Source organism: Halichoerus grypus, chromosome 4, assembly GCF_964656455.1.
Source record: "Halichoerus grypus chromosome 4, mHalGry1.hap1.1, whole genome shotgun sequence".
Lineage (NCBI taxonomy): Eukaryota > Metazoa > Chordata > Mammalia > Carnivora > Phocidae > Halichoerus > Halichoerus grypus.
Genome location: NC_135715.1, coordinates 50,504,878 through 50,532,369, shown reverse-complemented (window position 1 = coordinate 50,532,369; position 27,492 = coordinate 50,504,878). Strand labels below are relative to the sequence as shown.

Genomic DNA, 27,492 nt, shown 5'->3' with positions numbered 1-27,492 from the left:
TACTCAGTAGCCCACATGATCTTTTATTTTTTTATTTATTTTTTTAAAAAAGATTTTATTTATTTGAAAGAGAGTGCACATGTGCACACAAGGGGAGGAGGGGTGGGGCAGAGGGAAAGAGAGAAACAGACTCCCCGCTGAGCAGGGAGCCCAATGCGGGGCTCGATCCCAGCACCCTGAGGTCATGACCTGAGCCAGAGGCAGAGGCTTCACCGACTGAGCCACCCAGGCGCCCCTAACATCTTTTAAAAGTATAGAGCAGACCTTATCACCCCCTGAGAAACCCCACAGTGGTCTCCAATGGCTGTAGTTATCTGGTCTCTGGTACCTCCTCAGCTTCATCGCCTACTTCTCTTTCCTTGTTCATTATATTCCTGCGTCACAGGCCTTCTTTCTGTTCCTTGAACAACTGAAACACATTCTCCTCTGGGACTTTACATTTGTTGTTCTGTCCGCAGGGAATCCGCTTACCCGCCAATCTCTGCTGCTTAAAATTCAAGTCTAAGTTTGAACGCCACCTCCTTAGAGAGGGTGTCTTCAGTCACCATACATAAAATAACCCCACACCCCAGTGACTCTATGTCCTATTAGGCTATTTTGTTTTCACTGAAATTCTTATTATAATCATTTTCTTATTAAGCTGCCCCCCCACATCAAAATGGATATTTGTTTTCTTCTTAACCACTCACTGGAAACCCAGTGCCTCAGTCAAGGCCAGCCCACAAATATTGTCCATCTGAGGGAAGAAGTCCGAAACTCCGCTTCCTTCGTGAATGCCCATTAGCTCCTCCTACGACACCTCCCCTGCCTACAGTTACGTACTTGTTTCCCTGTTAGAGTCGGAGCTTTCCCAGGCCCCGAGCTAGGTTCAAATGGTTATCCTCCAGAGCGCCTTAGTATATATTTACTGAATTCAATTATACTCTTAAAGGAAATCTAGTAACAAATTTCAGTAGCAGGCTGGAGTATCAGAGAGAAATAGAAACAATTAGCCACAACCTCAAACCCTTACCACAGAGGCTGTTCATTTTCAGGTATTCATTCTCAGGTAGGATTTATTTCCAGATTTCCCCTATTCAAGAGTTCCGTCTGCAGAACCTGCCATCGGTCTATTGGTTCAAAAGCAAAGGAAGCAGAACTGGCAAATGGATGGACAAAGGAAAAGGCTCATGTCCTCAAAAGTTTAATCAGTACCTACTGTGCGGCATGATTTCCTGACAATATACAGGCAAAGTCACGGAGCGGAGGTGTTAGGAAGAAAGCGATCAGTCTTTAAGCAGAGGGGAAAAGGAACAAGCAGAGGAAAGGAATGATAAAAAGGAGATTGATGTTCAAAAATCAACTTTCAAGCCAGACCAAGGAGAATATAGAAAAACTTTCTAAATCTCGACAGTGGTATTGATTACTGTGCTGTCCATAGCAGGTAAAGAAAAGACACTCTCAACCCTCTGTAATGTGTAAATTGCTTTTAGTCGCTCTCCCCAGGAAAGCAAGACGTGTCAGCTTGCAAGTTGCTGGGCTGCCAATCCTATTGTCAAGCAACCAGGACATTTGAATTCAGAAGTGCTGAAATTCCATTTGGGGGTTTTCTGCCACAAATCCCTAACAGAGACAGAGACCTCTAGCTAGAAAATGAGTAAGCCTCACACATCAAATCTCTTTTCGAATGTATTTTAAACAGCTCCGCTCAAAGAGTCCTGGCAACAAGTTACAGATGGAGGGGTACTCCACAAGGCTGGGGACAGGTGAGAGGGAGGGTGGGCGGTTCTTGCAGGAAGAACAATAGCTACCCACTGTCACCACAGGGCCTTTGTTCTTTCCCTTTTATTCATTCAACAAATCTTCCTGGCAAGGCGGTGCATCACAGTGCTGTGGGATTTAGGCTTGGCAGCAGCAGGTTTGCTTTAAATCCTATTGCGCTGGTTAGTCTTATGTGTCGACCTGGCGAGGCCAAGTTATTCAATCACACTTGAATCTAGGTGTTGCTGTGAAGGTACTTTGGATTTCGTAGATTTGACATCTACGAAAGGCAGTCAGTGGCCTTTACATAAAGGAGATTATCCTTGATAATCTGGGTGGGCCTCATCTAATCAGTGAAAGGTCTTAAGAGCAAAACTGAGGTTTCCCTGAGAGAGAAGAAATTCCACCAGTGGCCTGCAGCATCGACTCTCGCCTGAGAGTTTCCAGCCTGCTGTTGGCCTGCCCTGAAGCTTTTAGACTTGCCCAGCCAGACCTTGACAGTTGCATAAGCCAGTTCCTAGAAATTTCTTCCTACCCCACTCCCTCTCTCATTATATATAGTATTAGTAGAATTTATAGTAGAATGTGTATATACACACACACACCCTAGTAGGCTTATAGGTGTATATATATATATACAGACTCCCAGAGCTAGTGCTGGGATTATATATTCCAGCAGATGGTAATAGCAAACCAAGGAAGAAAATTAGGGAAGCCCAGAAGGACAAGTGATGTGGCTTAGCTGATTGGCAATAACAGTCAAGGCTGTGAACATATGCTGGGCCTGCCTTATCAGAGACCTTGAACCCTGACTAGGTCTGCGTTGAGAGCTTAAATCTTATCAAGAAGGTATGAGAATGTGTTGAGGTTTGCCAGCAGTGATGAAAGATGTGTGCTCAGAAGATCGTTTTACACTAGTAGGCTTATAGGTGTATATATATACACCTATAAGCCTAGTGACTGAGCTGACCTAGTGACTGAGCTGACCTTGGGAAAGGTCCTTATCATCTCTGTGCCTCAGTTTCTTTATCTATAGAATAAGGGTAGCAAGAGCACCCATCTCACGGGCTTCTGGTGAGGATTAAATGAGTTAATAAATGTAGGTCCTGAGACTAGGGATTGGCACATAGTAAGTCCTTTTTTTAATTATTAAGCATCTATTGTTTGCCTAAAAAAGCTGCTGGGGAGAAATAAGAGTAAAAAAGATGAAATGCTTGACATTAAGAAGCATGCGTTCCTCAGAGGTTTACAAGGCATAATCACAAGTAAATGCAGTCAGAATGTAACCATAGTACACACTCATAATTAGGGAAAGGTTGGCTTGTAATGCTAATACTACTCCTAATGAGGATGGATAATATTTATCTACTGTATGCTAAGTATGGCATAATTTCGTTTGCTTGTTTTTTTCATTCTTCCTTTGTTCATCTATTATTCCACTTAACAAACATTCATTGGGCTCCTGTTATATATTAGGTATAGTTCTAGATGCTAAGGATATAGTGGAAAATCAGACAGATTTTCTTCCTTGTAATATATATTCTAGCAGGGACTACAAATCAGACAGATTTGCCTCCTTGTCATATATATTCTAGCAGGGACTACAAAAAATACATACATGAAAAAAAATATGTCATATAATTTCAAGTATGGGTAAGTTCTATGAAGAAGGACAAAGTATGGTAAGAATGGGCAGGGCAGGTCTGGAGACACTTGAGCTGAGACCTGAAGCAGCAGCTTTGCAAATATCTTGGGGAAGGTGACTTGACGTAAGAAAGCAGCAAGTGTGAGGTGCCTGTGTGGCTCACTTGGTTAAGCATCTCACTCTTGATTTCAGCTCAGGTCGTGATCTCAGGGTCATGAGATTGAGCCCTGAGTCTGGCTCCATGCTCAGCAGGGAGTCTGCTTGAGATCCTCTCCCTCTGCCTCTGCATCTCCCCCCACCCTCTCTCAAATAAATAAATCTTAAAAACAAACAAACAAACAAACAAACCCAGCAAGTATGAAGGCCCTTAGATTGAGAATAATCTTGACATATTGGAGGAAAATAAAGAAGCCCACCATGGCTGTGTTCGAATGAGCAGTGGGAAGTCAGTAAAGAAATGAGGTGGGGAAGGGCAGAGGAGCCCAGACCTTACAGAGCCTGTAGGCCATGATGAGGAGTTTTATTTTACCTGAAGTGTGATGGGAAAATGTTGATGCATTGTACGTAGGAGATGCAGATGTTTATCGTAGATGCTGGGGAGAAGTCTGAGCTCTGCTGGTGTGGAGTGGAGAGGAGAGTGAACGCAGCAAGTGTAGAGTAGCTCCTGGAGTAGAACAGGTGAGGGGTGACGCTGGCAGCCATGCCGGGGACGGGCACGGAGGACATGAGACATGGGTGACAGAACGGATTCGGAGGAGAGAGATGTGGGATAAAGCCTGAAGTTAAGACGCACATGGTGCATTGACATCTCTGAGCTTCACAGGCTTCAAAGGCATAAGCATGAGTTCCCCGGCTGTTTCCAGATATGCTCCCCACCCAGCCTCAAAGCCTCCCCACCTGGGACTTCCTGCCTCGGTGGGAACAGCTGCACTCCACCCTGTCCTATCTAACAGGTTTCGCTTCCCTGCCAGCCTGTGAAATTATTCAAACAAGCCAATCACATCCTCCCACTGGGAACGAAGCCTGTCCCCCCACTCCTGTGCCTGCTGCCAGGGCTTTCTGGCTTGTTCATTCTGTTCCTGAGCACGCCCTCTTGTGTCCCTGCATGGCACGCGCTGCCTGTCTACTCCGGGCTGTGCCGAACCTGTGGCCGGGGAGCTGCTGGTCCCATCTGTCCAGGGGTGGGTGTGGTGTGTTGGGCCATCTCTTACTATCTCAGGCAGGGGATCCCTCCCTCACCAATGGAGTGAATAGGAGGCGATCGCAACAAGTGCCGTCACAGACAGAAGGGCCCAGCCACAGCCCAGGGCACCCTGTCAGCTTTCATACGCGGCTCTCGGCTCATTCCCTGGCGCCTCAGGTGGCCAGAAGGTCCGCGCCGTGACTGATTGGGTGGAGACAGAAACTGAAAGCTGCAACTTCATGGCCGCAGCTAGAAATCCAAAATACCCTGAAGGAGTTTGTACAGAGAGAGAGAGAGAGAGACAGAAGAGTGAGCGGGAGGCCTGCACTGCAGGGAAAGACAGGGCTGTAGCAGAAGATGGTTTCTATCCCCCAAGGTCTGGGTTGCAAGCATAGCCATTTTCTGCTGCCTCCGGCTCTGTCAGGGCAGAAAACCTAATTCTCAGAGTTACAGAACAAAAACAGAAACAGAAGACATCCCTGACACCCCTGGGCACAGCGGGGGGTTAATTCAAACCTGACTTAAGCCCGGGGTCCTTGAGCCATACAACCATTGCCACTGGGGAGGGCCCTACTCTCCGCACAGAGAAGGGGACTGAGGGGGTCCGTCTGCTGCTTGCATTCCCATCAGCTCCTTCAAACGGGCGGCGCGGGCGTGGGCTGGGGAAAGCTGTGCTGCCCGGTCGCAGGCTCAGATGGGGATGGGAGCCCCTTTAGGAAGGTGGCAAGTTGGCATTTTTTTTTTTATGGTTTTAAACATACAACTGGAATTATATATAAATGTATACATGAGTTTATATATATATACTTGTACTTATATATTCATATATATATATAAGTATATATTATATATATATATACTTTTTTATGGTTTTAAATTTTTTCCACTTCTTAAAGAAACATTATGTATATATATGACTGGAATTATATATAAATGTATACATGAGTTTATATATATATATATATATATATACACATACTGATACTTATAGATGTATATAGGTATATGTTATATATATATACTTATACTTAAATATATACCTTTATATATTTACATATTATATATATATTTATATTTATATATATTTATTTATATATATATATATCACTGTAACTTTCATGCTGTGGTTCCATGCACTTAGTCCCATACCCAATACCCAATATTATTGAAATTACTGACTCCATCCTATCAGTAATCAGTAAATATTTATGATTACACATTAGGTTAATATGTTCCGCTTGGTGCCTATTTCAGCAGCCTCCGAGCTGCCGTTCACCTTCAACTCTGAAGGATCACATACACCTTTACCAGGCTACCTGTGGAGTGTTCCAGGAGCTTTGCCATGGCACAGTCTCGGCAGGGAAGCTCTTAGCTGCATCCCCCTTTCTCAGGAGCACAGGTATGGCATTGCATTGAAATTCTTCTCTGCAGACATTCATTTGACACACTCATTAAGGATCTACAAACACAAAATAGCTTACGAAAAGGGAACGGGCAACTGTCCCACACAGTGTAATGCCTTGTCACCTTGGCTAAATTTTTGAAAATTATTTGGTAAATCAAGAGATGTTCCATTCCTGAGACTATCAAAACACAGCTGTTAACCTTTTTAGCACCCAAATATGAATACAAGTCCAACATCTTTTAGTCATTTTGGGGCTCTGAAGGCAACATACCGCCTTTAAAATTTAAAATTTTACTTAACCCATTTATGCCGTTGCTTACAAATCACCCCAACTTGGATGCGCCCCCCTCCAACAAAAGGCTGTAGAATCGGTCCAAATTGAAATCAACAAGAATTCCTGTAGTGTTCTTAGAGAGTCTTTCATTGCGGAGGCTTTAGCAACTCCTCTCGTAGAGTCTCTGGGTTGCTTGTGATGGCCATAAATTGCCCTTCCTTGGCCCTGTGTCATACATCATCAGAGTGGAAATTGCAGGCCACTTACTGGGCTTTCTTGGAAATAGAGGCTCTAACAGACCCTGAGTCTATGACCCTCCATATCATTATGTCTACATTCATGAAAGCAACACCGCGTAAGCTTGGCACAACTACACCTTGATGCAGAATGGAGCCAGAAATGGGCCCTCTGGCCTATTCTACCGGGAGGAGGCAGTGGCCTCCCCTGTCCTCAGTCCCTTGCCATATAATATGGTGCTAGAGGAGGATGCCAGTTTCTCAGACTCCTTGCCTATCAGGGAAGCCCCTTGAGATTAAAGGAATTAATAGAAATGACATTTTATGGGCTTGATAAATGAAATCACCACCATCATATGTGATAGAGCTCAGTGGAATGTTGCTGTTTTCCATCCCTTAACCAGGATGTCCCTGATAAAGGATGGAAGGTTAGCACAGATGCCCAAATTTCAGGCATCCATCTCAGCACAGAATGCCTTGACCAACAAATGGCCTCATCTGCACCTTTGACAAACTGGAGTCATTACCTAAGTATTGCCCCATTTGGGGTAAAGAGCTCTGGGCATCTACCTCATAGACACCCAAGATAAAAGTCAAGGTAACAGACGTTTCTACATATGGTAAGGCCACGACACAAGGCTTTCCCCAGGGCACTCCTACCCTCTTTGGAGTAGTTTCAGACATTATTGATAGTGACCAGGGCATTAATTTCCATTTATCAGAATATGCAAAGCTAGGCTCTTGGAGAATGTTTAGTGGAACATTTACTTCCCTTACAGATCAAGCAGCTGCTTTAATTGAGAGGCCCAGTGGTTCCTCAGAGAACTCCTATTTAAGTTATCAAGTGGCCAGTGAACCTCCCACTGGGTGTCACTACTGCCACAGGCATTGATTAATCTAAATTCACACCCCCAAGGCACATATAACCCTACACTCATGCCATGCCCGTCCCTCAATTGCCTGTATTGACCATAGAGGAGGATATCTCTCAAGTTCATGTTTCTGACAACCACCCCACCGTATGGTCCTCTCCCACTTGGTCACATGCCCATGATGCTTCCTAGGGAGGTACTTCTACTCCGTGGAAGTCTCAGTCATCAGCAAGGTTTAAACTGATGTCAAGACTTCAAAGTGTTGATTGTGGTATAAGGACTGAAATTAAGATGCCGTGGTTAAGCGCTGCCTTGACATCTTGAGCTTTCGCAGGGTCCCAGGGGCCGAGGCACGAGTCCCCCGGCTCTTTCTAGATATGCCCCCCACCTGGCTAGCTCGTACATCAGCTGCATCATCCGCACTGCACCAGGGCCTCAGCCTAACAGATTTCACTTCCCTATCATCTGCAAAATTATTCAGCCAAGCCAGTCGTATCCCCCCGCTGGAACAAGAGGTCACCCCCACCCTTCCTCCTACCAAGCCTGTCTTCCACAGCTCTTGCTTGTTCACTCTGTTCCTGAGCACAGCCCTCGCATGGCCCTACCTGGTATGTGTTGTCCTTCTGCCCTGGGCTGTTGAGTACATGTGACTAAGAAGGGGCTGCCAATCTCATCTGTCCGGGGTTGGGTGCCACGTGTTTGGTTATGTCATACTACTTAGGGAGGAGATTCCCTCCTTCACCCACAGGGTGGAAAAGAGGCAGTCAGGATCAGATCAAACAGCATTTGCTGGTAGGTGGGAGGTGCCAGGGAAGGGGAGGGTCAAGAATGTCATCCAAATTTTTTACATGAGAAACTGAGTAAATGCTGATGTTATTTCCTAAAAGGCGGAAAGATAGGGAAGGAAAAGTTTTGGGGGAGGAAATTAAGAAGAGAGTTGGAGAGATAAAAGACTGTATTGTCAAGCAAGATGGGATGGAGTAAAATGGTTTTGAGAAACGATGAGGGAGAAATCACTTCCGGTTGGGAGAACCAGACAGGCTCATGTGCAGGGAGGCATTTGAATCGAGCCTGTTGAAAAGACTCCCAGAGCTAGTGCTGGGATTATATATTCCAGCAGATGGTAATAGCAAACCAAGGAAGAAAGTTAGGGAAGCCCAGAAGGACAAGTGATGTGGCTTAGCTGATTGGCAATAACAGTCAAGGCTGTGAACATATGCTGGGCCTGCCTTATCAGAGACCTTGAACCCTGACTAGGTCCGCGTTGAGAGCTTAAATCTTATCAAGAAGGTATGAGAATGTGTTGAGGTTTGCCAGCAGTGATGAAAGATGTGTGCTCAGAAGATCGTTCTCCCCCTCCACGTGTCCAGCATGGAAGGGGGTGTGGTGGAAGTTGGGAGAACAGGGAGCAGTTTTTGCAGTTGTCTGTGCTTAGAAATGATGAGGGTCTTATGTCGGATAAAATCAGGAACAGATGTGAGAGACTTGCAGGAAGAGGATAAAAACAAAAACCATTTGAACGGGGGTCTTGGGGGGTGAAGGAGAAGAGAGAGAAGTTCTCAATGGTTTGAGGTCTAGGAGATTGTGCAGTTGCCAGCAAATATGAAGATCATGGGAAGAGAAATAGGTCTGAGGCAACGGGGATGATTTTCATTTCAGCATGCTAAGTTTGAGATGTGGCTGTGACTTTTATATTGAGGTAGCAGGAAACAGGGGTTACCCCTTTTGGAAAGAGATCAGGGTTCTGGCTATCAGTTTAGACACAGAGGCTGCAGCAGTGGCTGAGGTGAGCCTGGAAGAAGCTCTCCAGACATCACTTCATGCCTCTTCCCCTTCTCACTGCCCTCCAGCCCCCCTGGCCCCCTCTGCCCTGGGAACCGGTCAGGCACCCTTTCATTTTTTTTTGAAATATTTGTAATATTTGATTTTTAGCATATTTTAGATATTTGAAGTATGGTACCATATGAATTTTTAAAAATGGATTGTCTTTACCTTTTTTTTTTTTTTTTTTTAAGATTTTATTCATTTATTTGAGAGAGGATGAGAGGAGAGAGAGAGCACATGAGAGGGGGGAGGGTCAGAGGGAGAAGCAGACTCCCTGCTGAGCAGGGAGCCCGATGCAGGACTCGATCCCGGGACTCGAGGATCATGACCTGAGCCGAAGGCAGTCGCTTAACCAACTGAGCCACCCAGGCGCCCTGTCTTTACCTTTTTTTAAATTTAAATTCAATTAATTAACATCTAGTGTATTACTAGTCTCAGAGGTAGAGTTCAGTGATTCATCAATTGCATATAACAGCCAGTGCTCATTACATCAAGTGCCCTCCTTAATGTCCATCACCCAGTTACCCCAGCCCCCCACCCCCACCCCCTCCATAACCCTCAGTTTGTTTCCTATGGTTGAGTCTCTTATGGTTTGTCTCCCTCTCTGATTACGTCTTGTTTTATTTTTCCCTCCCTTCCCCTATGCTCCTCTGTTTTGTTTCTTAAATTCCACATATGAGTGAAATCAAATAATTGTCTTTCTCTGATTGACTTATTTTGCTTAGCATAATACCCTTTAGTTCCATCCACGTTGTTGCAAGTGGCAAGATTTCATTTTTTGATGGCTGCGTAATATTCCATTGCATATGTATACCACATCTTCTTTATCCATTCATCTGTCAGTGGACATCGGGGCTCTTTCCGTAGTTTGGCTCTTGTGGACATTGCTGCTATAAACATTGGGGTGCACGTGCCCCTTCGGATCACTACATTTGTATCTTTGGGGTAAATCCCTAGTAGTGCAATTGCTGGGTCATAGGGTAGCTCTATTTTTAACTTTTCGAGGAACCTACATACTGTTTTCCAGAGTGGCTGTACCAGCCTGCATTCCCACCAGCAGTGTAAGAGGGTTCCCCTTTCTCTGCATCCTCACCAACATTTTCCTGACTTGTTCATTTTAGCCATTCTCACTGGTGTGGGAAAATTAGACAGGCTCATGCAGAAGAATGAAACTGGACCATTTTCTTACACCATATACAAAAATAAACTCAAAGTGGATGAAAGACCTAAATGTGAGACAGGAATTCATCAAAATCCTAGAAGAGAACACAGGCAGCAACCTCTTTGACCTCAGCTGCGGCAACTTCTGGCTAGACACATCTCCAAAGGCAAGGGAAACAAAGGCAAAAATGAGCTTTTGGGACTTCATCAAGATAAAAAGCTTTTGCACAGCAAAGGAAATAGTCGACAAAACCAAAAGACAACCTACAGAATGGGAGAAGATTTTTGCAAATGTTTTATCAGATTAAGGGCTGATAAATCTATAAAGAACTTATCAAACTCAACACCCAAAGAACAAATAATCCAGTCAAGAAATGGGCAGAAGACAGGAACAGACATTTCTCCGAAGAAGACATACAAATGGCCAACAGACACATGAAAAAATGCTCAACATCACTTGGCATCAGAGAAATACAAATCAAAACCACATCAGGGCCTTTCTACTTGCCCTTCCCACAGATAGATGGGCCATCTCTTTCCCTCCAGAATCTGCATGCCTCACTACCCCATCCACCTTATTCAGACCTCTGCTTCAATGTTCCCTCAGCCAAGAGACACTCGCCGATCACTCCATATAGAATGGTGCTCCTTCTTCTTCCCTCTGACATTCTCTGTCACCTTACCCTGTTTTACTCTTCTTCATGGCACCTATGAATATTGTATATTTGCATTTTGTGTGTCGCTACCCCTTCTAGAAGGTAAGTTGTGTGAGAGTGAGGACTTTGTTTTAGTTAATGCTCTGTCGATGTATTTGGTACACAGTGTACTTAGTGTTGTTATGAATTAGGTGGCAGAGGGTAAGACGGAAGATGGAAGAGAGAGAGGGAAGATTGGCGGGGGAATGGGATCAGAGGCATGGGCAAGAAGCACTCTGTATACTTCATGGTGGGCATCTTGTTGTTCTGTTCATCCTGCTGGTGGCACCCTGATTTTCCCCTGGGTCACCAACTGCCCTGTCCACTGTGAGCCCGGGGTTCAGGCAGTCTGCTCCCAGCACTGTGTGATGTGGGATTCAAGTCTGGCTAGTCACAGCATCAAGTCCAAGAGACCCACTTCCGTTCACCAATAGCACTGGAAGGCAGTGTGCACAGTGGTTAGGAGTCCAGACTCGGGGTCTTGACTCCTGGGCCCAAATACTTCCTCCATCACTAGCTTTACGAATACCTTGGGGAAGCAACCTCCCTCCTCTGTGTCTCAGGATAATATAGGATTGTTGTGCAGATCAAGTGAGTTAACATAAGGACAGCTCTGAGATCAGTGGCTGGCACAGAGTAAGAGTTCTGGAAGTTATCATCTGGTGAGGAAAGGCAAGTGCTCTTTTCTGTTGAATTTGAAGCCAAGATGCTGTAGTCTTGGACGTGCTGAGGGCCGTCTTGCCACCATGTGGAAACCAAGAATAAAGCCACGTGGAGGAGAACTGCACTGCAAGATGGAGAAATACGGACTCTCGATGAGGTCTCTGATTTGCTTAAGGACATTGGAGTTAGCTTGTCAGGCCATTTGTAATGGAAGAGCCAATCAGTACAACTTCTACTAATATTTCCCTCTGTTTGATGGGTGGTACCCCTTGTTCCCTTGTTTCAGGCGATTCTGTGAGTTGTCTAAATCTTTTCTGTTACTGTCTCCCCATTCCGGAAAGCACTAACCGAGCTACCTGGCTTGCTTGTTTTTTGTTATCGTTTGCTCCCTGAGCTCCTGTGACTCCCCTATTCTGCTGTGCCAGGCAGGGGAGACCTCAGAGCTCCTCAGCGGCCAGGGCAAGGTCCGCCCTTGCTGTCCTCTGTGCTCGGCCTCTCATCCTTTTCTGTCTTGCTGCTTTTCATAAAAAACACACGCCTCCTTCCACCTTATGTTTGTGTCTCCTTTTTCCGCTGTCCAGTGCCGCTTCAGAATGGGAAGGTCTGACAAGGGGGGAAAGGGAGAAACAGTTATGTGCCGGCCAGATCTGCGGGGGATCCCTGCCCCCTTGGGGGATCCCGTGTTGTGATCCCTCCCGAGACTGCAGGGGAGGCTCCACTGCAGGGGAGAGGCAGCTATGGGGGCCTTTGTCTTCACTTTAAACGTTGCTACGTCCTCCCACACGTGTCCCCCCTTAGTTCCGAGCACAAGGCTTAGAACCTGTAGGTGCTCAGTGCCGGCTTCTCAGACTGGCCGCCCGTCTGCTCCTCTTCTTAGGCGGGAGACCAAGACGGGGAGTCAAAGGAACACACAGAACCATTTTGGGCCTCAGTGTAGGAAGAGGCAAGACTCTTCACTGCTCTGAGAGTGAGGGAGACGTTGGGAAGTAAGGAAACGGTGTGGAACACCGGGATGGGAAATGGCGGGTGGGGATTTCAACCAGAGATCATAAGGGACTGACCAGCAGCAGGACCGCTGTTCCTGCAGGGGGTGGGCCCCTCCACAAGTCCGCCCGCCCTTCCCTTACTCTCCTCGTCCAGCCACGCTGGCTTTCTCTGGGCCCTCAGAGACACCAAGCTCTCTTTGAGCTCTGGGCCTTCACAGTTGCTTTTCTCTGTGCCCAGTCAACTCCTGTGTCTTGGCTCAGGGGTTATTTCTGCTGAGAGACTTCGCTCGCCTCAGGCCTCGGGTCAGCTGCTGTTGCCTTCCGTGTCTGTCACTGCCCGAACTTTCCCGTCACCACACTCACCACACTTGACCTTTATGATTTGTGTAATCGTCCTTCTGCTTCGTCAATGGCTAGGAGGTGCCCCAGGAGGACAAGGACGGTGTGTATTCTGTATTAACCTCTGCTGCAGCCCCAGGACCCAGCACGTTTCCCGGCCATCCTCAGTGCTCAATACATGTTTGTTCAGTGACAAACTCTGGTGTAAATTTTAGAATAGTCTTAGGACAAGAGATAATAATTGTAGATCTTTTCTCTGGCAATGGAATTATACTTGCGTCATCTGTTGCCTTCTTTCTATCATGTCACATAATGCTAGGGGAGGGGTTCAAGTCCATTTATATATTTATCATAGCATGTCTGAGCAAGAGCCATCAGCATCGAGGCCCCCAAAGGTAATGCCATCAATTCAGATCCTTGCCTTATGGAATAGAAAATTGGGATAGTGACCCACTTAACTCCAATGGGATATTTTTCTCTAATATAAAAGATTTTTTTTTTTTCCTCCAAAGGGCAACTACGTCATCTAGAAAATGACTTCAACCCCTGATTTCACGTTAGGTACAGTTACGGAGATGGAGTCAGACACTCTTCCACGGGGCCGGCATAGATCTGGTGACCAAAAGGCACCTGTTTTTCAAGCTATCCTGTCTCAGAAATTCACTTCCTATTAGAGTCAGCATTTTGTGTCATCCCTCCCTGAACTCTGCAGTCTCACTGGGAAAAGGAGAAGGGACAGAACGGGAAGGCAGAGTAAGTGGAGGGAGGACAGGGACAAGGGCGTTCTATGAATGGGAGAGTCCTTCAGTGTGACAAGTTGCCCTGCATAGGAGTGATCTGTGAGTGTGTGTGCACGCTCACGACAAATGAAGCAGAGAGGAAAGAGTAAGGGAGTAAGTGGGAGGGTTTCTGAGTTTGACAAGCCGAAGTAAAGTTAGAACAACAATGACTGGTGCTTGTATAACAGTTTTCAAAGTTGACATTTGACGTTTATGGTGCTTTCGTTAATGAGATGTTTGAGTAAAGAAACAATAGCGCTCAAATTAAGTTCAACTAAAGACTCAAGATACCTTCATACATTTTTGTTTTTATCTTGTCTTCCAGTGACACACGAAGAGAAATCTGTTCTCAGTGACAGTGGCTATGACAACAAACGCATTTCATTTTCTTACTTTTGTGCACATGATAGACAACACCGAGGAACTTTGGATATCTTTTCTACATAGACAATTAAGCAAGTAGAGACTGCCTCCCACCCCTAAAATGATTTGAACCCATACCACGTTATCCTGGGATTTAAGGGCAGGACCGTGGGTGGGGACTAGACACAGTTAATAAACCAGAGACTCAGCTTTGCGGCTAAGGAAGAATCATGTCTTAATCTTGGATAATCAATTCTCTTTCTTTGTAAAGTGTTACTCTAGTCTTTGATGGGAAATGTTGTGGATTCAGGAGAATGAATTCCAAGAGAAGCAAGAGAGGGTGAGACTCTACGTGCACAAGGATTCTTTACTACTCCCCACATGCAGGGCATTACCTGAGGCATCGGGTTAGTAGCAAAAACATGCAAAAGATAATTCCTGTTCTTCCAGTTTTACGTAGATAGTATGGGTGACCCTGTAACTCTAACCTCCGGCAGAGTCTTGCCCTTACTGACAGTCTTAAAGTTCATCTCAGTCTGTGGACACCCAGCCTGGGGATTCTCAGCAGGAGAATCTCAGGAGAGAACAATTTAGGAAAAAACCTATCTGATGAGTCTATGCCTTTTAGTATTCAAGGTACAAGAGATCAACTATTTTCATAGCCCAAGAGCCAATGAGTTTTCAGTGACATTCTGCTTATCATATAGCAAATTGGGTAGGTGACTTTTTTCCCCCTAACGAATTTTATTGGTTAAGATATTTTAGGATTCTAGGCTTGTGTGTAAGTGTGTGTGTGTGTGTGTGTGTGTGTGTGTGTGTGTAGGTGGGTGTGTGTGTTCTGAATTAATCGTTTAAATGATTCTAAGTAATGTGGATATTTTCCAGCATGTTCTCCCGTTGGTCTGTGTCAGCCCTGTCTCTACAACTCTTCCAGCAATGACTTCTAAACTTGAATGGTTATTAGAATTGGGTGGGTAGCTTTTTAAACTTACAGATTTGCAAGCCCAGCCCAGGTCCACCCAGTTAGAATCTCTAGGAGTGAAGCCCAATTTTATAAAGGTTCTCAGAAAATATGGATAATTAGCTGGTTTAAAGTCTATATTATACTATATTCCAGAGTCTCTTGTGCAGTATTTTCAAAGACAGAAATGTATGGGGGGGATTAGAGCGTTCCTTTTGATGTCAGCTAGATAGTCCTGGGTCTGAATAGTAGATTCACCACGTTTCAGCTGCAACATGACTTTAGGCAATTTTCTTACAGCCTCGTATAGAAGATGGAGTTAATACTACCACCTAATGAATAAGATTGCTGTGGAGATCAATTTTAAAAACAAATGCAGCGCAGTCGCTTCAGGGAATATGGCACTTAATAAAAGCTATTATTATTTGTAGTGTGTGAGTGTTTATGTACATGTTACATATTAATGTGTGTATGCATATGTTCATTGCATATTCTAAATATTTTTATTCTATGTCAGTCTCCTATAAATGTAGACTCAGAATTTTCTGTGGATAATTTTTCAGGGCAGTATATGGCTTTGACATTTTACATCCAGGCTCTTCAGAATTTTCTGTGAGTAATCTCTAAAGAGTATATGAGAGTATCCAGTTTTATGTTGTTCTCTGCTGTGTTTCAGTTCGTTGGTATTTAGGACAGTGTGTGGCACACATTGACTGCTCACTAAAACAATCAGGCCCATCTGTTTATTTATTTAAATTTATTTTTTTCTTCCAGTTTTTACTTAAATTCTAGTTAGTGAACATACAGTGTAATATTGGTTTCAGGAGTAGAACTGAGTGATTCATCACTTACAAGAACACCCAGTGCTCAGTACAACAAGTGTTGGAGCATCCTTAACACCCATCCCCCATTGCTTTAAAATCGCCGCAGCCGCACCAGCCATGCAGTCTGTGTAGCTCCCTGCTGAGCAGTGAGGAAAGGTAGAGCGCACCTCTCAGAGGCTTGTTCACATCCTTCACGCGTGGCTTCTAAAGGCCATGTGGGCACACAGCCGGCATTCCCGCTTAGCGTGTGGATTTGCCAGGTAGACATGCCGGCCGACGACAATCAGCTGGGAAAGTGAGGAGGCAAAGCTCTACAGTAGGAGAGCCGTCATGGAGAGGCGAACACTTAGGAAGCATTTGTTTCGGTGCAAGGTCACCGCTCATTAATACTCGTGCAGATAGCTTATTAACCACCCAGAAAATTCACTTCAAGCTTTCAAGCTACATAATACTCAGTATCACTCCCTGAATAGAGATGAGGAGATGCGCACTTGCTGCACAGGATGCTAGGACAATGTTGCAAACCGTAAGCCCCATCGACTCTGACAGTGGAGATTATCCCATGTCTTGCTTATCCCACCCTATCTGCCCCCCGCCCCCAGTACAGGACACTTCTCTTTCCAGCTTAGGTTTGAAACCTTTTAAGAAGGATTCAGGACTCTGGAAAACAGCACTTCACGCCAGAGAGAGGGGTTGGAGGAAGAATGTCACCCTGTGTCGCGGGAACTTTGCTCTGGGCACCCACCAAGCAGTGCCCGTTGTGCGTTGGCCAGTCTTCCAGATCTGCTCCTTTAGGCAATCCTTCGGTCCCCTCTAGAGCCTCGTGTGGCATCTGCTTGCACACGACAGCACTATATTCAATGAGTAAACAGAGTCACTCATTCTAGTGTGGTTTTTAAAAATATAATTGAAGTTCCCTGACTGTCACTCCAGGCTTATTATCTAATGGGGTGAGGTCGGGGTAGAACTTGCCTAACTACAGTTCAGATGTGCAAGATAAAAGTAGTAATGATCTTATAGCCACATTTGCTTTACCTCGGAGCCCCCTTCCTAATGATGGCTGCGAAAACTTCTCCTTGCCAGTGACATATAGCTCAGTATCGTCGGGTGTAAGAACAGGGTTTATGATGTTGGTAAGCACTTTGTCCAAAGTTCAAACTTCCCATCTGTTTCTTTCAACACAGAAGGGCCTCTCTTGCCTCTGTTCTACAAAGATGCCATATGCGTACAAGTAGATGCTTAAGCATCCACAGGGGAGCACTGGAGGGACCTTTGTTTGATCTAGTGTCCATTCTGTCTGCATTCTCTGAGATGTTTCATTGCATCTGATCATTGAGCAAGTAAGTGGGTGTCCACGGATGTGTGGCTGGCGCTGCCTTGTGCTTTGGGCACTGTGTTGGCTGCCACTGCTCAGTCAGGGGTGATGAGGTTCCCCACCCCGTGGGCTCTGTCCTGACCCGGGCCTCTCCTAGTCCACAACTTGGCTCAGTACTCGTGTACTGCCCCCACTCCTCACCCTCCCCTCCCCCCCCAGAGCATAGGGACTTCTGGATCCCTGGACTGTGGAGAATCAGGACTCCTAGCTCCATCCATCTACTTAGAAACTAGACAGCTTCCTAGACAGCTACCTACCAGCCGATTCCATCCACTTCTCCCATCTCATAGTGACCTGGCATCGTGAGAACCTCGGGCTTCTGTAAGGGGCTTGCAAATTTCTAGAGAAGTGAGGAGAACACTTGTAAGGGGTGTTTCTACTGCACCCCTCCACAGAAGTTCAACTCTGAGATGAGAGATGGTAGACATTTAAGATATTCCTGAATTTTCTCTTTTTTTCTTCTTTCTTTTCTTTCTTTTTCTTTCCTCCTCTCTGTCTTCCCCAACTCAGCTCTTTCCTTGACTCTTGGTGGGCTCTCTCCCTCCTTTCAGCTTGATGAGTGGCTCTAGATCCCATCTTCCTCTTCCCTAGGAGGTCCTTACCTACCCCTTCCCTGGCTGCAGGAAGGGAGTAAGGGCTATAGGGAAAGAATCTGCATTAGTTCGCTAGGGCTGCTATAACAAAGTCCCACAAGCCAGGAGGCTTCAACAACAGAAATCTCTCATCTCTAGAGGCCAGAACTCTGAAGTCAAGGCATTGGTAGTGTTGGTTCCTTTTGAAGGCTGTGAGAGAGAATCTGTTTCAGGCTTCTCTCCCTGGCTTGTAGATGGGCAGTCTTCTCCCTATGCCTTCCCATCATTTCCCTCTTCCCATAAAATTTCCTCTTCTTATGAGGATACCTGTCATATTGGATTAGGGCCCACCTAATGACCTCCTTGTATCTTGATTACTTCTCTAATGTCCCTATGTGCAAATAAGGTCACATTCTGAAGTACTAGGGTTTTGGATATCAACATATGAATTTGGAGGGGGGAGTGAAGGCACAATTCAACCCAAAACAATTACCAAGGAGAGAAAACACATTGGTAAGCTTCTCAAAGTATTTCTGTTATCCTACTACATTATATCTGTGTGCTAGGATGGCGTGAGGAGGCTGTCAGTGCTCTGTGGATGATTGTCTTTGGTGGCTTTGAATGGAATTGGAAGTTGTCTTACCATTTTTTTATACTGTCACCAAGGGGACACTTTGAGGTAATAACTCTATCAGTGAAGTTTTGTGCTGGGGAATGAATGTATGTGGTGGACTTTGGAATATATGAGGTTCCTGGGTTTTTATAGGGTGAGAAAAGGGGCCAAGAGATGGAGTAGATGTTACGTTTTTTCTAGGAATTCCTTGGAAACCCTGCTCCATCTTTGTATGAGATTCAATATATTAAAGAGGTGGCTGAGGCAGCATTTGCAGGTCCCATTAAATATGGAAGCTGGGAGAGAAGGGGGAGTCAGTGATGGTCCCTGTGATTTCAATTTGAGTAATTGGAATGGGACAGGAGTGGTGGTGGGGTTGATAAATTCACTTTGGGGTTTGAAGTGCCTGAGGGACATTCAAGAAGAGATGTCCTATAGGATGGTCCATAGCTCTGTGCTCTATACACAGAGTATTTAGTGCTCTACTAGCACTTATGATCCCCATTTTACAGATGAGAAATTGAAACTCACAGAGGTGAAATAGCTTGCTCAATGTCAATATCAGACCTATGTGATTCCAAACCCAACGACTCAAAATGGTCCCAGTCACTTTCTCACAGATCTAAGACAGAGGCAGCCAGGGACCATTGCTCTTTACTTAGGACACATACATTTCCTGTGTTGACTTGCTTCCTCCGAGATCTGGAAACTGTACAAAGCAAACCCTTAACATGAGCTCCCATAGTGTTAATGTCTAAAATAAAATGGGGGCCTAGAAGTGCTACTTAATAGTCATATGGTAAGAAATACATTTCCTATGTAGTATGATCTTAAATATATTCTAACTGGTTGAAACATCTAGGTTAGAATTCACCAGAAGTTTGGAGAAGAACTGTCTGCTTCAAGGGTTTATGATTTGCCAGGTTTGCTAAATTTCTTTTCTGTCTTTTTTTTGTTTGTTTGTTTGTTTTTAACATGAGATCAATACTATTTTCAAAACAGCGATTTCTTGGATGTATCTACACTTGCTTTTATGATAGCCTTTAAAAATGTTATGTCATGGGGTGCCTGGGTGGCTCAGTTGGTTAAGCATCTGACCTTGGCTCAGGTCATGATCCTTGGGGTTCTGGGATTGAGCCCCATGTTAAGCTCCCCACTCAGCAGAGAGTCTGCTTGTCCCTCTGCCCTTCCCCTGACTGATGCTCTTTCTTTCTCTCTCAAATAAATAAATAAAATCTAAATTTTTAATTTTTTAAGAAATTTAAATTCTTTATTATAAAAATTTTTAATGTATTCTGCTTGGGAGATAACCTACATATTATATGGTAAAAATGATATGCCAACTTTAGATAATTGAAGTTATGGAAGGATAAAGAGAAATTTAGTGGCTTCTAACTCAAACAGTTTCAAGCCAAGACAAGAAATTTTGTGGACCATTAATTCCTAAGGGAAATTAGTGCCTCAGCTATTTTTTATAAGTGTGTAAATGTACACAAGTGGCAAGATACTGACATTTAAGCAACAGCACCGTATGTCTAGTCTGCATGCAAAGGATTATACTTAATGACTTGAAACATGGATTCTAAGGGAATGCTGAAATTCACCGGGTGCTCGCTGATGGAACACAGCTCATGACCCTCTGAGAATGGGATACAAAATATGGTCAACAAGCTGACTCTCATTTGTGGCTGTACCACTAATGTAGGAGATTGGTACTGGGATCTGAATACTTCTTTCTAACAAGAAACCTGAAAGAAAGAAGTAATCAGAATAGACTGCTATGTTTTCTACTTAAGGAAGGAAGTAAGGCAGTGAAATGCCTTCTCTGCAGACACAGATGTACGTGGGTGAATGAAAAAAAAAAGCAGAAAAATGAAAAGAGATGGAATGACATCTTATCTGCAGCTTTAAGTGAGCAAAACCACAAATGGAGGTTATTTGCTTTTAATTTGAGTTAGAATTGAGTATTTATTTCCAAATAGTAGACACTATGATGTGGTTTTAAAGAACCTGAACTCTCTTTTCTTTTCAGAAAGACCACCCTAAAAATTTCACCAATTACTAGCTCTGTGACCTTGGGCATATTCCTTAAGTTTTCTAAGCCTGAATGTTCTCCACTTCTACAATAGAAATAATATATTTATACCGGCTTCAGAGCACTGTGAACATAAAATGCAATTATGTTTGTAAGGTGCTTAGCCTAACATCTGGTCCATGAAACACAGTCAATTCACACAAGCAATTACTATTATCCTTATCATTGGGGCATCTCATTCCAAGCCGACATCTCATTCCAAGTTATCTGGTTTCTTTGCCCAGCCTTCTAGTAGAAAATCACTGGTTGCCTCTGGGCTCTGGCTCATCCAGGAGTCCAAATTCATGAATACTCTTCTCCACCCAGCCATTGTCCTATGGTAGAACCAGAGATCAGAGCTCTGTGGTGTGGGCTAGAGCCCTAGGAGACCAGCCCTGGAGCTGGAACAGTGCATGAGTCTCTCCCTCTTCCCTTTGCCACAGACCCGGCTTTCTTTCTTACTTGTCCTTCTCCTCTGATATCTCTCCCTCAACATTTCCAGTGTCTTTCCCATCCCTCTAATGCAGTTGTTTTTTTTTTTTTTTTTTCAATCCTTTTTTTTTTTCTAGTTAGCTCTCGAATCAGCCAGAGTGATGATGAACTCAGCCCAACTGGGCTACTTGGCCCTGCAACATTCCCATTCTTCTGTTTAGCTCCACAGACCCTCAGATGGGAAGTGCGGATAGAACGATGCTTAAGTGATTGGGGCCACATCAGTGTCAGGCTCTCATTCCTCCAAACTTTCTCTGAGCCCTCCTTGCTCACCCTCCTGTTGTCACGTGTCCTTTTGTGTCTGATCTTCGCATGTTGTTCTCTGCTCTGATCACTGATGCCTTTTTGTCTTGCTGACAGTGCTCATCATCCCTGCTTTAGAAGCTGAACTCTTCTTAGCTGCTTTAACACTTTTGTTTCTTATTCTGCCTATTGTCATGACTGTACTAATATTGCTCTATTTGATTCTGCACTCAAAGTTGTAGATAGGCAAATATTCAGTATCTTCAAAAGCTCAGTGAATAAAATATTCTGTGCCCCCTTCTTTCTGACCCCGCTTCTCCATAATGGAACTAGGTAACCTGAGATCCACAGAGGCTTTAAACAGAAGTTTCCATACTGATAGTCCCACGGAAAGGTTGCTTTTCTCACCACCCTGACTGATGTCTTCACTGCTCATACCTGTAGTCTTTCATACAAGTCTACACGTTGTTTGTATTGTTTGTGGTTTAAAGAGCTGCTGGTGGATGGTGTTGACTTCCTTGCTTCCTTCAGGGACAGAACCATGTTACATGGAGTCCTGAAGCTTAGGTAGTTTTTGGAGCCTCTTTAAGAAAAAGAATAAAAAGTATTGTGAATATGAAATTAATATTTCTCCAAGATTAAAAAGCAAATTATAACAAGTTATAATTTTTGAAAGCTAGGAACCCCCACAATCATCATATGGTTCAGAAAAATAATACATCTCTTTATGAATTTATCCTCTGGTTTTTTTTTTTTTTGACACTTGATTTTTTATTATGAAAGTGTTCCTCTGATGCACCTCTGTAATTTTTTCCCTACATTTTTGGTTACATGCTCTTTAATTGCCTCTTTATACAACAAAGGTTTTGCAATATTGTTCTATATAGAGAGAGGACAAAATTCATCCTTTTCTCTAGCACAATTAATGGAAATTGGTACCTTTTTATTGACAGCTTAGAACAATTTCTGTCTTAGTCTATCCGGGTTGCTATAACAAACTACCATAGTTTGGGTGGCTTGTAAACAACAGAAATTTATGTCTCACAGTCTTGGAAGCTGGGGAATCTGACAGTCAGCATTCCAGCAGGGTGGGTTCTGGTGAGAACCTTCTTCCTGGTTTATAGATGGCCATCTTCTGTCCTCACGTAACAGAGAGAGATCATCACTTTTGTGTGTCTTCTTGCAATGACTTTGATCTTCTTCACCTTCATGACCTTATCATCTCCCAAAGCCCCATCTCCTAATCCTATCACGTTGGGGTTAGGATTTCAACATAAAAAGTTGGGGGGGCACATACATTCAGTCTGTAACCACTAAAAATCACAACTCAAATGCAAGTGAGTGCACAGTACATAAATATATCCTGCTGAATCCAAACTCAGTATTCCTTCAACTCACCTTTAGCTGGATCCAAAATTACCCATGGCCACTCCAATGTCCCTCAGCAAGAGGGCAAGTATAATGAAGGTAGAGTAAGAATAAAAAGAGAGATCTCAACTCATTGCAGTTAAAATATCTTAAAAATTTCACCAAGTTAAAAAAACCCACATATTTCTAGGACCTCATTCAAGGACTTGGGAAATTGAGGGCTCTGAAGCTTAAATTTCATTAGCCCCACAGTAAATCCACCTCTGCCTGCTTGCCTTTCTCTTTCCTACTACTTCCCCACCCAACTATTTCTTTTTTTCTTCCCTTTCCTCATCCCTTCCTTCCTTCCTTCCTTCCTTCCTTCCTTCTCTCCTTGTAAAATGCTTGGAGTGGGGGAAATGGGGTGATGTTGGTCAAAGGGTACAAACTTCCAGCTAGAAGATGAATAAGTTCTTGACATGTGATGTACAGCATGTTAACTATAATTCATGATACTATATTATACAATTGAAAGTTATTAAAAGATTAGATCTTAAATGTTATCACCACACACATACATACACACACAAAAATGATAATTATGTGAAGGGATGAGGTGTTAGTTAGCTTTACTCTGGTAATCATTTTGCAGTATTTGCGTGTACCAAATCATCATATTGTATAGCTTATATGTAAATAATATCTCCATAAAGCTGAGGGCAAAACCCCAGAATTATTAAGAGTGACTGCTTGGGTTTGTATCCCAGCTGGATCACTTGCTACCTATTTGTCTTTGGGTGAGTTGCTTAACCTCTCTGGACTTAATTACTCATCTATGAATTGTGGATAATTATAATTCTGGTCTCATAGAATTAAAGAAGATAAAATGTGTAAATTATTTAACTGACACATACGGAGTGCTCAATAAATGTTAGCTTTTGTTCTATATAGATACAAAACAGAAGAGAGGTCACACTTTTTGGGGATGTGTAACAAATGTACATGAGAAATTATATCATGAATCTTCATAGTAAATGCTCCCAATAGCAGGTGGTGAATATCCTGGCAGGACAGAGTTGTTTGGTATGCCAAATAAGTGATTGAGCCGTGAGTCAAGTGCTAAGATTTGGATAAACAAAGAGGAAAATGAAGGAGACATATTTGTTGGAGACTAACACAAAGAACAAGGCATGGATTCTGGAAAATGTGTGGCTACTCGTACTACAATAGTAATTTTCAAATTTCATTAGAATGCAATAAGCTGGACTGTAGGTTTAAGCCACCAAAATTTAGCTAGCTTCATATAATTTCCCTTTCACCAAATTAAATCAATAGATAAAATTTTCCCAAGTCACAAGTTTTTATCCCAGTTTTTTTTTTTTTTTTAAATTAAGAGTTGACTTCCACTGCCTTGTTGACAAATGCTAGAGTGTGGTGGAAGCAAACAATACTTAGCAAATGAATATTCAACAGAAAATTTTGTACTATAAATAACTGTGGCAGATACCATTAGTAGGCTGGCACAATTGTCCTTCTCAGTCTCTTTCTTTTTTATTGTTTTCCATGACAGACAATAGAATATTAGATGTTCATATCAGCCTCCCTGCCAAAGTTCTATTAGTAGGACTGTACTGGGGATTTTCTGAGAAAGTTTTTGCTTTCCTGACAGGGAAAGACAAGACTGGTAAAACACTTTCTCCTCTTTCTATTGTCTTGGATGCAGACATATTGCCTGGAACTGGAGCTATAATCTTGAGACTAAGAAGGAAAGACCAAAAGAACTATAGAGATACTGGCCTTGGCATCACAGATCCACCAAAGCAATGCCATCAGCCACAGGGGTAGAGCAAAAACAAAAACAAAAAAACCCAAAAAGCCCCAAACCAAAACTCTCTCATTATTCATGTTCAGTAGCAGTTGAGATGTGAAGTTCTGAAACATAACTTTTTATGCCACTCAAGAGTTTTCACTTGTGTACTAAACAGTAAGTCAGGGGCTTTGAGTCTTTCATCCAAATTATCTGTGTGACCTTGGCTAAGTTACTTAACCTCTATTTTCTCATTTATAAGAAGACCATTACACCAACCTATCTTATAGGGATATCATGAGCTCTAGTAAATAAGCCTAAAGTGCTTCATAAATGCTTAATGATGATAGTGATCAGGCAAGCAGAACCCCTTTTGTAGGACACAGAAATGAGCTCCTCTGAAGAAGGTATCCACAAACACAGACGAGGAAAGAGTATGCACCTTCCGAAGGAAAGGTGATCATTTAAACCCTGAGTATCTAATCGGAGACTAAATGGAGAAGATGACAGTGTCATGATTGGGTTTATTCAGAATGCACTTGAAGGCTCATCTGTTGAGAAGAGACTCATTTTATTCGCTCTTCAAATTGTACAGCGCAGGGGGTCATGACCAGGTCAATGTTAGCATATGCACCTCTGTGAAACAGCTCACCTTTTAGCCTCATTCTTCAAATTTTGCTTACATTTTTTTTTCTCTGATAGAGAAAAAGAATTGAGATGTAAATAGCTAAAGGTAGGACAAATGCATAAAAACCTGTAATTTCAGAAAGCATTAAAATTATGTTCTAAATCAGCTTTAAAATGTAGGCATGCCTGCTGGGAGCCAGTTTTGTTTTTCAAGTGAATTCTTAGGCATAGGACTGTGGATCATCCACAGGGGTCCTGCCATGTAAATTCTCCAGAAAATTGGCAACACCCTGTTCTCCTTCAATGATGAGACTTGGATTAATTGAGGTAAAAATTTCAAATTCTTTAGTTTCCTTTTGCCATTTTTTTCCTTTTTTTATTGTTAGGAGTTTTCTTGTTCCCTTTGATACTCTAACATTTAAAAATCTATACCTGAGTAGAGAACCAAAGGTAAATGTTTAAATGAAACCTCAGAATTGTTCTGTCCATATTACATGCATTTCACTGTCTTTTTGGGCTGGATATTTCAGTTGAATAGACATGTGCCTAATGAAGCTGAGTATATGGTTTCGATCCTAGTTAATGAACTAGCCCGATTTTCACAGAGAAAAATTCCACTCATTAGACAAAAGCTGTGGTTTCAATTTGTTAATATATTCTGTTGACTCCCAAGTGTGAGTGAGTGTGCTTCCATTACTGAGACTGTAACTCAAGGCAACACATTCTACCCAAGGAAGGAAAGGATTAGCATCTACAACATCATAGTTGATTAAAAAAGAGTGAGCATGAAAAGTGAATAAAACTCTGTTTATGCTTTAATAAGTCTTATTAAGCTTTGCTTTTGACCTTCTCTTTGTTTCTGACTTTCTAGGCAGCTTGCATTGGTCGGGACTAGTAATTTCGCTGAGACTCAGTGTATCCTGAGGAGGGACATGACTTGTGATGAGTTCCTATTTACAAAGCAGTCCCACTTCTCCCTTCTCTCCAGATATAGAAAAAGTCTCTTTTCTTTTTGTTGACAATTTATGACTGTCCTCTCATTCTTAGTGACTGGTAGGCTTCTGTCCCTTTCAGGTAGATGAGCTGAGAATGAATGAAGTGACTCTTCACAGTCTCAGATGTACTTTTAGTGGATGTACTTAGTAGGTAAGTAAGTATATCATTCCAATTTCAAATGGCAAACTTTCACTTACTTCTACTTTTCTAATGCTAACATTAAAAATTGTGAAAATTTTATATAAAATATTTATTCAATATTTATTTAAATATTTAAAATATTTATTTACTATTTATTTCTTTTTAATGCACACATGGTTCTTTAGGTATATCAGGTAGGTCCAGAGTATTTACCTTTCCTTCCCCAAAACACACACACACACACCCCTTTTCTTCCTACATTCATTCTTTAGGCTAGTTTACTATCTGTAATTGGGAGCCTGCATTTAAAAATATTCAGTATATTGTTTGTTATATTTTCACTAAAATAATTTTCTTGTTTATATGATTTCTTAAAAATATGAAAAGGAATACACATCCCTGAGTTTCATATTAATAATTCAGTGCTTCACAAAGTGGCAAGTATACTTCGGTAAACTCTTTAAACTTACCCCTTAGTGAGTTTCTCATTCTAATGGATCTGATTTTGGTAACACATTATGCATCTTGAATGACATATTTAATACTTATCCTTTAAAAAATTATTGGCAAGGTTGTAAGTGTAAGTATTAAAGGTCTTTCCTCACCTATTAGAAAAAATAAAAGGATGGGGGAAGAACTGCATCAATTATCATGAAAAGAGGAGCAGATAATGTCCTTTTGCAAGAAACACTCTTAAAAGATAATGAACATGAAAAATTAATTAGATTTCAAGTTGGAAGTATCTTTCTCTACTTGATGAATTTGATAGTGCTGCTATTGCTACCTTAATGCATAAAAGAAAAAAAATGTCAAAATTAATAAGATAGTCAAGAATAAAGGGAGTGGAATGGTTATCTTTGCGGGGGCTGAGTACTCACTAGAAATAATAGCTAATTGGTATAAAGCTAACTTCGGAAAGAATCAGGCAACAGTGTTTTAGACATCTTTGACTGGCATGGTTTCCAAAAACACTCTAGTTTGCAGAGATTTAAATGCATTATAATGGAAATTGGATATCTTTGGACTGAGAAATTAGTATTTGTGTCTGGCTTGTAACTTATAAACACGTTGTTGAAAGATTTTTATTTCTTGAGAGGAAATGAGCCAGACATTTAGGATTCTCATGCCTTTCATATTCCAATTTGTTCTTTCATAAAACTAAATTTTTTTTTTTTTTGGAGTTCAAAAAAGATTTTTCCGGGGCAGATGTGTGAAGAGAACTAAATGAGAGTTTTTATTTTAACCTCCCACGTTT

At 42.7% G+C, this 27,492-nt stretch overlaps 1 protein-coding gene across 1 annotated transcript in view; it reads left to right on the top strand.

Annotated features, from left to right (window-relative positions):
* Window positions 1–26,312, top strand: part of PCDH8 (protocadherin 8) — a 157,851-nt gene extending 131,539 nt beyond the window's left edge. Inside the window, 1 exon segment of the mRNA XM_078069964.1 lies at window positions 26,175–26,312. The gene's annotated coding sequence lies outside the window, so the exon portion shown is untranslated.
* Window positions 26,313–27,492: the final 1,180 nt, after the last annotated feature.